Source organism: Bos mutus, chromosome 6 (genome assembly GCF_027580195.1).
Source record: "Bos mutus isolate GX-2022 chromosome 6, NWIPB_WYAK_1.1, whole genome shotgun sequence".
NCBI lineage: Eukaryota > Metazoa > Chordata > Mammalia > Artiodactyla > Bovidae > Bos > Bos mutus.
The window spans coordinates 88548555-88559971 of NC_091622.1; the positions used below are offsets into that span (position 1 = coordinate 88548555).

The 11417-nt window shown below is 37.2% G+C and overlaps 1 non-coding gene across 1 annotated transcript; it reads left to right on the top strand.

Moving 5' to 3' along the window:
• Positions 1 to 7446: 7446 nt before the first annotated feature.
• On the top strand, positions 7447 to 9276 carry LOC102268405 (cytosolic 5'-nucleotidase 3A). Its single transcript, XR_011464624.1, has one exon. It is a non-coding gene; the product is annotated as a cytosolic 5'-nucleotidase 3A (transcript).
• Positions 9277 to 11417: the final 2141 nt, after the last annotated feature.

Below are 11417 nucleotides of genomic sequence, written 5' to 3' on the forward strand. Positions count from 1 at the left end.
GTAAAACAGTTTGGAGCCTCCTCAAAAAGTCAAAAATACAACTACCATATGATCCAGCAATCCTAGTTCTGCCAAAGGAGATGAAATCACTATCTCAAAGAAATATCTGTGTAACCCCTGTTCACTGCAGCATTGTTCATAATAGCCAAGATATAGAAACAGCCTAAGTTTGTGTTCACTGACAGAAGAATGGATAAAAAATGTTATACATAATGTGATATATATGTACACACACACAGACACCGCAGTATTATTCAGCCATAAGAAAGAAAGGAAATTCTGCCATTTGTGACATGGAAGGACTCAAGAACATTATGCTAAGTGAAATAAGTCAGCCAAAGTAAGACAAATACTGTATAATATCACTTACCCTATAGAATCTACAAAAAGCCAAACTCAGAGAAACTGAGAGTAGAATGGTGGTTATCATGGTTTGGGGGGGTAAGTGGGGAGATGTTGGTAAAGGGTACAAATTTCCAGTTACAAGACAAATATGCAAGATCTAATATACAGAAAAAAAGAAAAGAAAAAAGAGAAATAGAATTAGAAAAGTACAAAATTTACCAGAACTAATGAATGAATTCAGTAAGATTTTAGGATACAAAGTTGATGTGTTTAAATCCATTTTTCTGTATTCCAGTAGCAAATAATTATAAATTTTAAATATCATTTACAATAAAATATTTAATAAATTTAGCTATATATATATATATATGAATTCTGTACTGTAAATTATAAAACATAGAAGAAAAGATCTAAAAAAGTGAAAAGATGTCAATATCATGTTCACAGATTTGGAGACTAAATGTTGTAGACATAAAAATTATCCCAAAATTGACACATATATTCAGTGTAATATCAAACAAGAATTCTGACAAGCTCTCTATTGAAAAAAATGACATATCATTTATAATACTTATGTAAGTAAAGGAATTATCACTATCCATACAATTATGAAAAAGACCAGAGTTGAAAGAATCACACTATTTGATTTCAAGACTTACAAAGGTACATTAATAAGGACACTTTGATTGGTATAAGGAAAGAGGAGTAGGTCCATGAAATCAAATAAATACAAACATAGACACACATACATACCATTAATTGAATTTTGATAAAGGTTCCTAAGAAATTCAATTGGAAAACATTTCAAAAACTTTTGCTGGAATAACTGGATATCTACATGGAAGCAAAACTGAAGCAATAAATTTCAAGCAGTACTTGGAACAATTCATAAAAATTTAATTTGACTTGGTCCATATACATAAACATAAAAGCTCACACACAAAAAATGAGAAAATGCCATTTTCAGCAACATGGATGGGCCATGAGATGGTCATACTGAGTAAAGTAAATCAGACAGAAAAGGACAAATATGATATTATTTATAGGTGGAATTAAAAGACATTTACTCCTTGGAAGGAAAGTTATGACCAACCTAGACAGCATATTAAAAAGCAGAGACATTACTTTGCCAACAAAGGTCTGTCTAGTCTAGGCTGTGGTTTTTCCAGTAGTCATATGCGGATGTCAGTTGGACTATAAAGAAAGCTGAGCACAGAAGAACTGATGCTTTTGAACTGTGGTGTTGGAAAAGACTCTTGAGAGTCCCTTGGACTGCAAGGAGATCCAACCAGTCCATCCTAAAGGAGATCAGTCCTGGGTGTTCATTGGAAGCACTGATGTTGAAGCTGAAACTCCAATAATTTGGGCACCTGTTGCAAAGAGCTGACTCATTTGAAAAGACCCTGATGCTGGGAAAGATTGAGGGCAGGACGAAAAGTGGATGACAGAGGATGAGATGGCTGGATGGCATCACCGACTCAATGGACAAGAGTTTGGGTAGACTCCGGCAGTTGGTGATGGACAGGGAGGCCTGGCGTGCTGTGGTTCATGGTGTCACAAAGGGTCGGACACAGCTGAGCGATTGAACTGAACTGATAGATGGAATCTTTAAAAAATAGTACAATGAACTGATTTACAAAACATAAATAGAGTAACAGATATAGGAAACAATCTTATGGTTACCAAGATGGAAAGGAGGGAGGGGAAACTGGGAGATTGGGATTGACATAGACACATGAATACGTATAAAATAGATAACTAATAAGGACCTACTGTATAGTATAGGGAACTCTACTCAATACTCTGTAATTACCTATACTGGAAAAGAATCTTAAGAGTGGATATATGCATATATATAATTGATTCACTTTGTACAGCAGAAGGTAACACAACTTTATAAATCAGTTATACTCAAAAAATGCTAAAAGGATAAAGCTTCTAGAAGAAAACACAGGAGAATATGTTTCAACCTTGGAGTGATAATGATTTCTTAGAGAGGTCATACAAAGAATTATTAATCGTTGAAGAAAAATGGTGGCACAGTGGTAAAGAATTCACCTGCAATTGAGATGCAGGAGACACGGGTTCAATTCCTGGGTGGGGAAAATCCCCTGGAGAAGGGCATGGCAACCCACTCCAGTACTTTGGCCTGGAAAATCCATGGACAGAGGACCCTGGTGGACTACAGTCCATGGGGTCACAAAGAGTCAGACATGACTGAGCAGGCAAACACAAAGAAAAATGTGGTTAAATTGAATTTCATCAGAATTTAAAATTTCTGCCCCTCAAAGACATTCTTAAGAAAATAAAAACTTAAACTGTAGACTGGGTGAAATTGTCACATTATATTGATCAATCAAAGGACTCGTACTAGAATATATAATTAACTTCTACAAATGAATAATAAAAAGACACGCTATTTTAAAACAAAATAGCCAAAATATTTGAAAATATATTGCACAAATGAAAACTTACAAGTAGCAAGGCACCTGGAAAAGTGTTTGGCATCACTAATAATCATGAGATAGTAATTAACAGTACAATGGTTTTCCATTAAATGTCTCTCCCAGGAAATTCCCTGGCAGTCCAGTGGTTGGGATTTCATGCTTTCAATTTCAAGGGCACAGGTTTAATCCCTGATGGGGAAATTAGGATCTTACAAGCCATGTGGCACCATCAAAATATTTTTTTACTAAAAAATGAAAATTAATTAATTAATGTCTCCACCAGAAGCTAAAATTTAAAAAAATATATATGGATGTGGAATAACCAGAACACTTTTACTTTACTGGTGGGAATATAACAACAATTTAGGTCTTTTATGAAGCTGACTATATACATATCCTGCTGCTGCTATTGCTGCTAAGTCGCTTCAGTCGTGTCCGGCTTTGTGCGACCCCATAGACAGCGGCCTACCAGGCTCCTCCATCCCTGGGAGTCTCCAGGCAAGAACACTGGAGTAGGTTGCCATTTCCTTCTCTAATGCATGAAAGTGAAAAGTGAAAGTGAAGTCACTTAGTTGTGTCCAACTCTTTGTGACCCCATGAACTGCAGCCTACCAGGCTCCTCTGCCCATGGGATTTTTCAGGCAAGAGTACTGGAGTGCCTCTCCTATGACTTAGCAATTCCACTCCTAGGTACTAATCCAAAAAATAAAAATATTTATTTTATTCATCTGTTCCTGTGTTGTTTTTTTTTTTTAAAAAAAAAAACACCTCAAAATCGAATGACTTCAAACAATAGCTGCTTTTTGTCTCAGAATTATCTGAGCTGATTGAACTCATTCAGGTGGTTCTTTGCTCCATATAGGTGAAGTTGCAGTCTTTTGAAACTTGATTGTGCTGAAATGCATAAGATAATCATTTACATGGATGTCAACTGGTGCTTGTTTTAGCTGGGAACCTAACCGGGGACATCCGCTGGAGTGCCTGGATTCTCTTCCCTGTGGTCTCTGCACATAGTTTGAGCCTTACACAGCAGAATGGTTGAGTTCCTAGAAGGAACTTTCCAGAAGACAATGGTGGACACAGCAGATAAACACTCACAAGTTACACAGCAGCACTTCCGCCAAATTATATTGATCTGAAGCATTCACAGCAACAGTTCAGATTCAAGGGTATGAAAAATAGGTGTCATATTAAAATGAGAGAAACAACAGTAATTTATGGCCATCTTTATTCTGAGAACACACAAAAATATTTATACAATGTTTAATGTATACTTTACTCATGGACACTTTACTCATAAAGCCAAATTGTTAACTCCAAACTGAAAATGACCCAGTTGTCCATTCACAGATGAATGGGTGAACAAATTTTGGTGTATTTGTACACCTGAATCTCATATGAATTATTTAAGGAACATTCAACTGAATGAAAAGGAATAGCTACTTGCAGGGAGCCAGCACGGGAGTTCCCACCCATGACAAAGGTCATGCAGAGAGGCCTGATATGCGAAGGCGAGTCAGGACTCGAGGAGCCCCCCTGGACCTGCCTGAGCATCTACCCCAAAACCAGAATCTGTCTGTTTTACTATTTTACGACTTTCACCAACTCCTCTGACATTAACGGGGGGCTATCCCCGATCATCTTTCTCTGAAGGAAATCAACTTAGAGCTCTAGCTAATTAGCCTCTTGGGCATAATAGGAGTGTTTCAATCCAAACCCCTCAGATGGCTAACTTGCCTGACAGGTTTACCCGGACTCCTACAGCTACTCATACGATTGTTTACAGTCTCCCAACTGCGAGAGGCACGGGAAGCTTAAGATATTCAAATAGCATAGAGCCTCTCGGAGAGTTAGAAATTGTTAGAACTAGTAGAAGATTTCATTGTTGAGCCAATGCTTGCTGCCAAGTTTCCACATCCCCTGTATTGTATCCTTGAAAGTGTATTAATTAATACAGTTGGTACATAGAAAAAATAAGTAGTGGCCTTGGTGCTAACAACTTTAGACCCTTAAGGTAATAAATTCTTTCCTTGTTGTAAACCCACTGCACCTCTGCCCTATAGGAATGCAACTTTATCTAACACCTTCGGAGGATGGCGCCAAACTTTAAAATAATTACTCTTAGAGAAAATAAGTCTTATGGCTGACAAACCTTTATCAGAATCATAAAATGTTAACAGGCCTTCTGGCCAGACGATGATGTAAATCACCTAAACCATTTGTATAGGATAAGTTTGCAGAAAAGAAAGCCTGGTCTGGATAAGGATCAGACTGCTGACTTTGCATGATTTCACACCCTCTATGCTCAACTTAAGGTATATAAGCTTCCTTTGAAAATAAAGCTACGGGCCTTGCTCATCAGGCTTGGTCTCCCCGTGTCATTCTTTCTCTTTCCTTTTCCTTTTCAGGCTGATCCCCTGGAGTGCAGGGGCTCTTTGTGTTCACTTTTCTGCCTGGGCTTCTAAGAACCACTCGAGAAGGTGCCTAAGATGGGGCACCTTCAGCGATTTGAGAGGGCAACTGCGGCCTACGTGAACAGAGCAAGTCCCATGCTGGGGCTTTATTGGCTTTCTGCATAAACCAAGGAATATCAGCCTCTTTTCTCTCCTCTATTTTCTTAACTGCAAAATTCTTTCCTTATCTCTTTCTCTATTCTTTTAATCGCCGACGCTGTCCTCCCGAGGGAATCCCTGGATCCAACCGGAGCTGGACCCTGGTAGCTACTAATATTGACAATAACACAGATGTATATCACAAATAGTAAGTCAAGCAAAAGAAACAAGGCACAAAAGAATACATATTGAATGATTTTATTCATGTGAAATTCAAGTACAGCCAAACTAATAACAGTAATGGGTTCCTCTGGAGAAGAGAGACTGCATGGAAAAGAACACAGATTTTCTGAGGTGATGAAATGTTCTATATCTTGATTACTTGTCTACATATTTCAAAACTCATTGAACTGTACACTTAAGATGTATGCATTTCACATGTAAATTTTACCTCAATTTGAAATATAAAAAATAAAAGGTTCATAGCTATCCTCTTTCTTCTTCTCAACAGTCATATGAAGAAGAAGATGGTCTTGGTATTTTCACTTAAAGAAGTAATAAGTTAAGATGTCACAGAAAGTTAGTGGCATTGATATATAAGTAGAATCTAGATAGGGCAACAATCATGGTTAAAAAACACTTTTTTCAAAAATTTTTTCTAATTAAAAAAAAAGCTTATTTTTTAATAGTTTCAGGTTCACAGAAAATTGAGAGGAAAGTATAGAAATTTCCTGCCTCTACACAAGCATAGCTTTCCCCATTAACAAATTCTCCCATCAGAGTGATGCATTTTTTACAACTGATGAACTTACATTGGCACATCATTATCACTCAGAATCCTTGGTCTACAATAGGATTCACTCTTGGTATTACATATTTTATGGTATGGACTAATGCATAATGACAAGTATCCATCACTACAATATCATACAGAGCATTTTCTCTGCCCTGAAAATCCTCTATGCTCTCCCTACCCAGCCCCTCAACCTCTGCCAACCACTGATCTTTTTAATGTCTCCATAGTTTTGTCTTTTCCAGAATGTAATATTGCTGTTGTTCAGTTGCTAAGTCATGTCTGACTCTTTGCAACCCCATGGACTGCAGCATGCCAAGCTTCCCTGTCTATTACCATCTCTCAGAGTTTGTTCAGACCCACATCCACTGAGTTGGTGATGCCATCCGACCATCTCATCTTCTGTCGCCCCTACTCTCCCTTCCCTCAATCTTTCCAAGCATCAGGGTCTTTTCCAATGAGTTGGCTCTTTGCATCAGGTGGCCAAAGTAATGGAGTTTCAGATTCAGCATCAGTCTTTCCAATGAACATTCAGGTTTAATTTTCTTTAGGTTTGACTGGCTGGATCTCCTTGCAGTCCAAGGGACTCTCAAGAGTCTTCTCCAGCACCACAAATTGAAAGCATCAGTTCTTCAGCACTCAGCCTTCTTTATGGTCCAGCTCTCACAGCCATACATGACTACTGGAAAAACAATGACTTTGACTATTATGGACCTTTGTTGGCAAAGTGATGTCTCTGATTTTTAATATGCTGTCTAGGTTTGTCGTACCTTTCCTTTCAAGGAGCAAACATCTTTTAATTTCATGGCTGGAGTCACCATTCACAGTGATTTAAAAGCTGCAGAGCCCAAGAAAATAAAATCTGTCACTATTTCCACTTCCCCCATCAATTTACCATGAAAATTCTGTGGAAAATTCTTAGAGATGGGAATACCAGACCATCTTACCTGCCTCCTGCAAACCTGTATGCAAGTCAAGGAGCAACAGTGAGAACGGGACATGGAACAACAGACTGGTTCCAAATTGGGAAAGGAATACATCAAGACTGTGTGGTCACCCTGCTGGTTTAACTTATATGCAGAGTAGATCATGGTGAAGTGCTGGGCTGGATGAATCACAAGCTGAAATCAAGATTGCTGGGAGAAATATCAATAACCTCAGATATGCAGATGACACCATCCTTATGACAAGGCAAAGAGGAATTAAAGAGCCTCTTGATGAAGGTGAAAGAGGAGAGTGAAAAAGCTGGCTTAAAACTCAGCATCCAAAATATGAAGATCTGGCATCTGGTCCCAACACTTCATGGCAAATAAATGGGGAAACAATGGAAATAGTGACAGACTTTATTTTCTTCGGCTTCAAAATCACTGCAAATGGTGACTGCAGCCATGAAATTAAAAGATGCTTGCTCCTTGGAAGAACAGCTATGACAAACCTAGACAACATACTAAAAAGCAGAGACATTATTAAAAAGCATTTCCAGCTCTTCTCGAACCGCGAGGCAAAAGAGGCCAGGTCCATGGATCGAGTGGCGGTAGCGAGGGTGGGCGCGGTAGCGAGGGCCAGCGTGTGCGCCCTGGTGGCGGGGGTGGTGCTGGCCCAGTACATATTCACCTTGAAGAGAAAGACAGGCCGGAAGACCAAGATCATCGAAATGATGCCGGAAATCCAGAAAAATTCAGTTCACATCAAGAACCCTACAAGAGTAGAAGAAATTATCTGTGGTCTTATCAAAGGAGGAGCTGCTAAACTTCAGATAATAACAGACTTTGATATGACACTGAGTCAATTTTCCTACAAAGGAAAAAGATGCCCATCATGTCATAATGTCATTGACAACTGTAAGCTAATCACAGATGAATGTCGAGAAAAGTTACTGCAACTAAAGGAAAAATATTATGCTATTGAAGTTGATCCTGTTCTTACTATAGAAGAGAAGTACCCTTATATAGTAGAATGGTATACTAAATCACATAGTTTGCTTGTTGAACAGGCTTTACCGAAAGCCAAACTTAAAGAAATTGTGGAAGAATCTGACATTATGCTCAAGGAAGGATATGAGAATTTCTTTGATAAGCTGCAACAATACGGTATTCCTGTGTTCATATTTTCGGCTGGTATCGGTGATGTGCTGGAGGAAGTTATCCGTCAAGCTGGTGTATATTACCCAAATGTCAAAGTGGTGTCCAACTTCATGGATTTTGATGACAATGGGCTGCTCAAAGGATTTAAAGGAGAACTAACTCATGTGTTTAACAAACATGATGGTTCCTTGAAGAATACAGAATATTTCAATCAACTAAAAAACAATAGCAACATAATTCTCCTGGGAGACTCCCAAGGGGACTTAAAAATGGCAGATGGAGTAGCCAATGTGGAACACATCCTGAAAATTGGGTATCTAAATGATAGAGTGGATGAGCTTTTAGAAAAGTACATGGACTCTTATGATATTGTTCTAGTAAAAGATGAATCACTGGATGTAGCCAACTCTGTCTTACAGAAGATTCTATAAACAACCATTCTTCAAGAAGACCTCTCGACCATGGGTGCAATTGATGAAAGAGCTGCTCATCTGTTCATCTGGCTAAAAGACTTTTTTTATTTATAATATATTCTTGCTCTTGAAGTTTTTCCTCTGTATTACTGAAGTATTTTCAGATTTGTTGAATCCATCAACTGGAAGTTCCTATTTCTCCACCTCTCTCAACACACTCCTCACTATATATTTTTTAACAGATTTTAAAAAATTCTTAGAGCTAAAATTGGAAAAATAACTCCCTAAATTTCCAGAATGACTTTTGTAGCTTAATGTTATTATGACATTTTCGAGGAATCTTTTTATATTGGGAAAGTTTGTAGAAGTTTTAAAAGTTTTATGAAATGATGAAATAATGTGCATGATTTTAAATGTTGTCATTTTTATAATTTGGGTGAATTACGCTGATGGTATTAATCATCTCCTAAAACTTATGTTTAGTTCTTTTGTTTGGTAAAAATCAGTATTTACCAAAAAATATTGGTACTTGATGTTTGAAAAATATCCATTGGTATCGACATGTCACTAATTATTACAGAATGTTCTGTATCAAAGCACTGATGATAAACATGAAATGAAAAACCTTAAAAAATAAAAAATAAATAAATAAAAAGCATTTCCAACAAAGGTCCATATAGTCAAAGCTATGGTTTTTCCAGTAGTCATATATAGATGTGAGATCTGGACGATAAAAAAGACTGAGTGCTGAAGAATTGATGCCTTTGAACTGTGGTGCTGAAGAAGACTCTTGAGAGTTCCTTGGACAGCCAGGAGATCAAACCAGTCCATCCTCAAGGAAATCAACCCCTTGATTTCCTTGGAAGGGATGATGCTGAAGCTAAGCTCCACTACTTCGGCCACCTGATGCAAAGAGCCAAGTCATTGGAAAAGACCCTTATGCTGAGAAAGATTGAGGAAAGGAGGAGGAGGGGGTGAAAGATGGTTGGATGTCATCACCAACTTAATGGACATGAGTTTGAGCAAATTCTGGGAGATTGTGAAGAACAGGGAAGCCTGATGTGCTTCAGTCCATGGGGTTGCAGAGTCAGACACGACTGAGCAACTGAACAACAACAACAATTTGCCATGAAGTGATGGTTTGCCTTCTTCTTCTCCAGTGAGAATGTCTTATAGTTGGAATATACAGTATGTATGGTTTTTCAGGTTAGCTTCTTTCCATAATAGGCATTTAAGTTTCCTTATTTTTGTAGGTTGATAGATCATTTCCTTTAAGCACTGAATAATATCCCACTGTCTCTATATATCATACTTTATCTATCCGTTTGCCTATTGAAGGACATCTTGGTTGGTTCCAAGTTTTGGCAATCACAAATAAAGTTGCTGTATATACCTGTGTGCAAGTTTTTGTGTAGACATAGTTTTTGACTTCTTTAGGTAATGGAGAATGATTGAGAGATTGTAAACAGAAAATATGTTTTGTTTTGTAAGAACCTGCCAAACTATCTTCCAAGCTGGTTATGCCATTTTGCATTCCCAAGCCCAGTGAGCGGGTGTTCCTATTACTTAACATCCTCACCAGCATTTGGTGGTGTCAGTGTCTGGATCTTGATCATTTTAATAGATGTGTAGTGGTATTTCACTCTTGTTGTCTTAATTTGCATGTCCCTGATGATATATAATATAGAATATCTTTTAATAATATTTAGTATCTCCTATTATTTGCTATCTGTATGTCTTCTTTGGTAAAGTTTTTCTAAAATCTTTTTTCCTATTTTTTAATCATGCTATTTGTGTTCTTATTTTTGAGTTTCAAGAATTCTTTGGGTATTTTTGACAATTGTCTTTCATCAAATATGTTTTTCACAAATATTTTCTCCTAGTCCGTGGTCTGACTTTTATTTCTCTTGGTAATGTCTTTTGCAGAAATAAAGTTTTCATTTTAATGAAATACAGGTTGTCAATTCTTCCCTTCATTAACTGTACTCTTTCAATCTAAGTTATGATTTTATTTTCAAATCTTCATGGAAAGCTAATTGGATATACTTCATATAAAACTTTCAAAACTGTCATTTATTATTAAAAAATTACTTGTGCATAATCATATTGTGAGCAAAACCAGCTTTAGTCTATTTCTAATATCTTAGCCACTATTATTTTTTCTTTTCTATGACATAGTCCTTGGTCATAGCATTCACCAGTTTAGTTCTCAAATTTAAACTAGGGAAAAATGAAAGTTGTTCCCAAGGAACATTCTGTTCCAAAGAAAATTACTTCCGTCTGATTTACTAAAACTGAAAAAAAATTTTTAACCAAAATGATTCAAAGCAAAACATTTTATTAATGGTCTGGTCAGTTTACCCTCCAGAGGAAGCCATGCTTTAAAACCCCAACAGGTTAGTAAGCTACTCATAGTCCATCATTAGCCAGAATTTCTAGGATTTTGTGACTTTTGGTTTGGCATTGCAACACCTCTTATGTCACTGGGCTCAATTTCCTAATTCCCAATTTTTATGAAAATAATATTTCAAAAATGCATAAAAGTGCTTATTCATGATAAGGTTTATGGAAAGTTTTGTGGTAAATGTCACTATATAGTCCATTCCTAGTTTTCTGTTTTTAATTTTGTTTTGTTGGTGTTGCTACTGTTTGTGTTAGTCCCTTTGGCCTGTTATAACAAAGTTCCTAGGTAGCTCATAAACAACAGAAATTTATTGCTTACAGCTATGGACATTGGGAAGGTTAGGATCCAGGTCCTGAAAGATTCAGTGTCTGGTGAGATC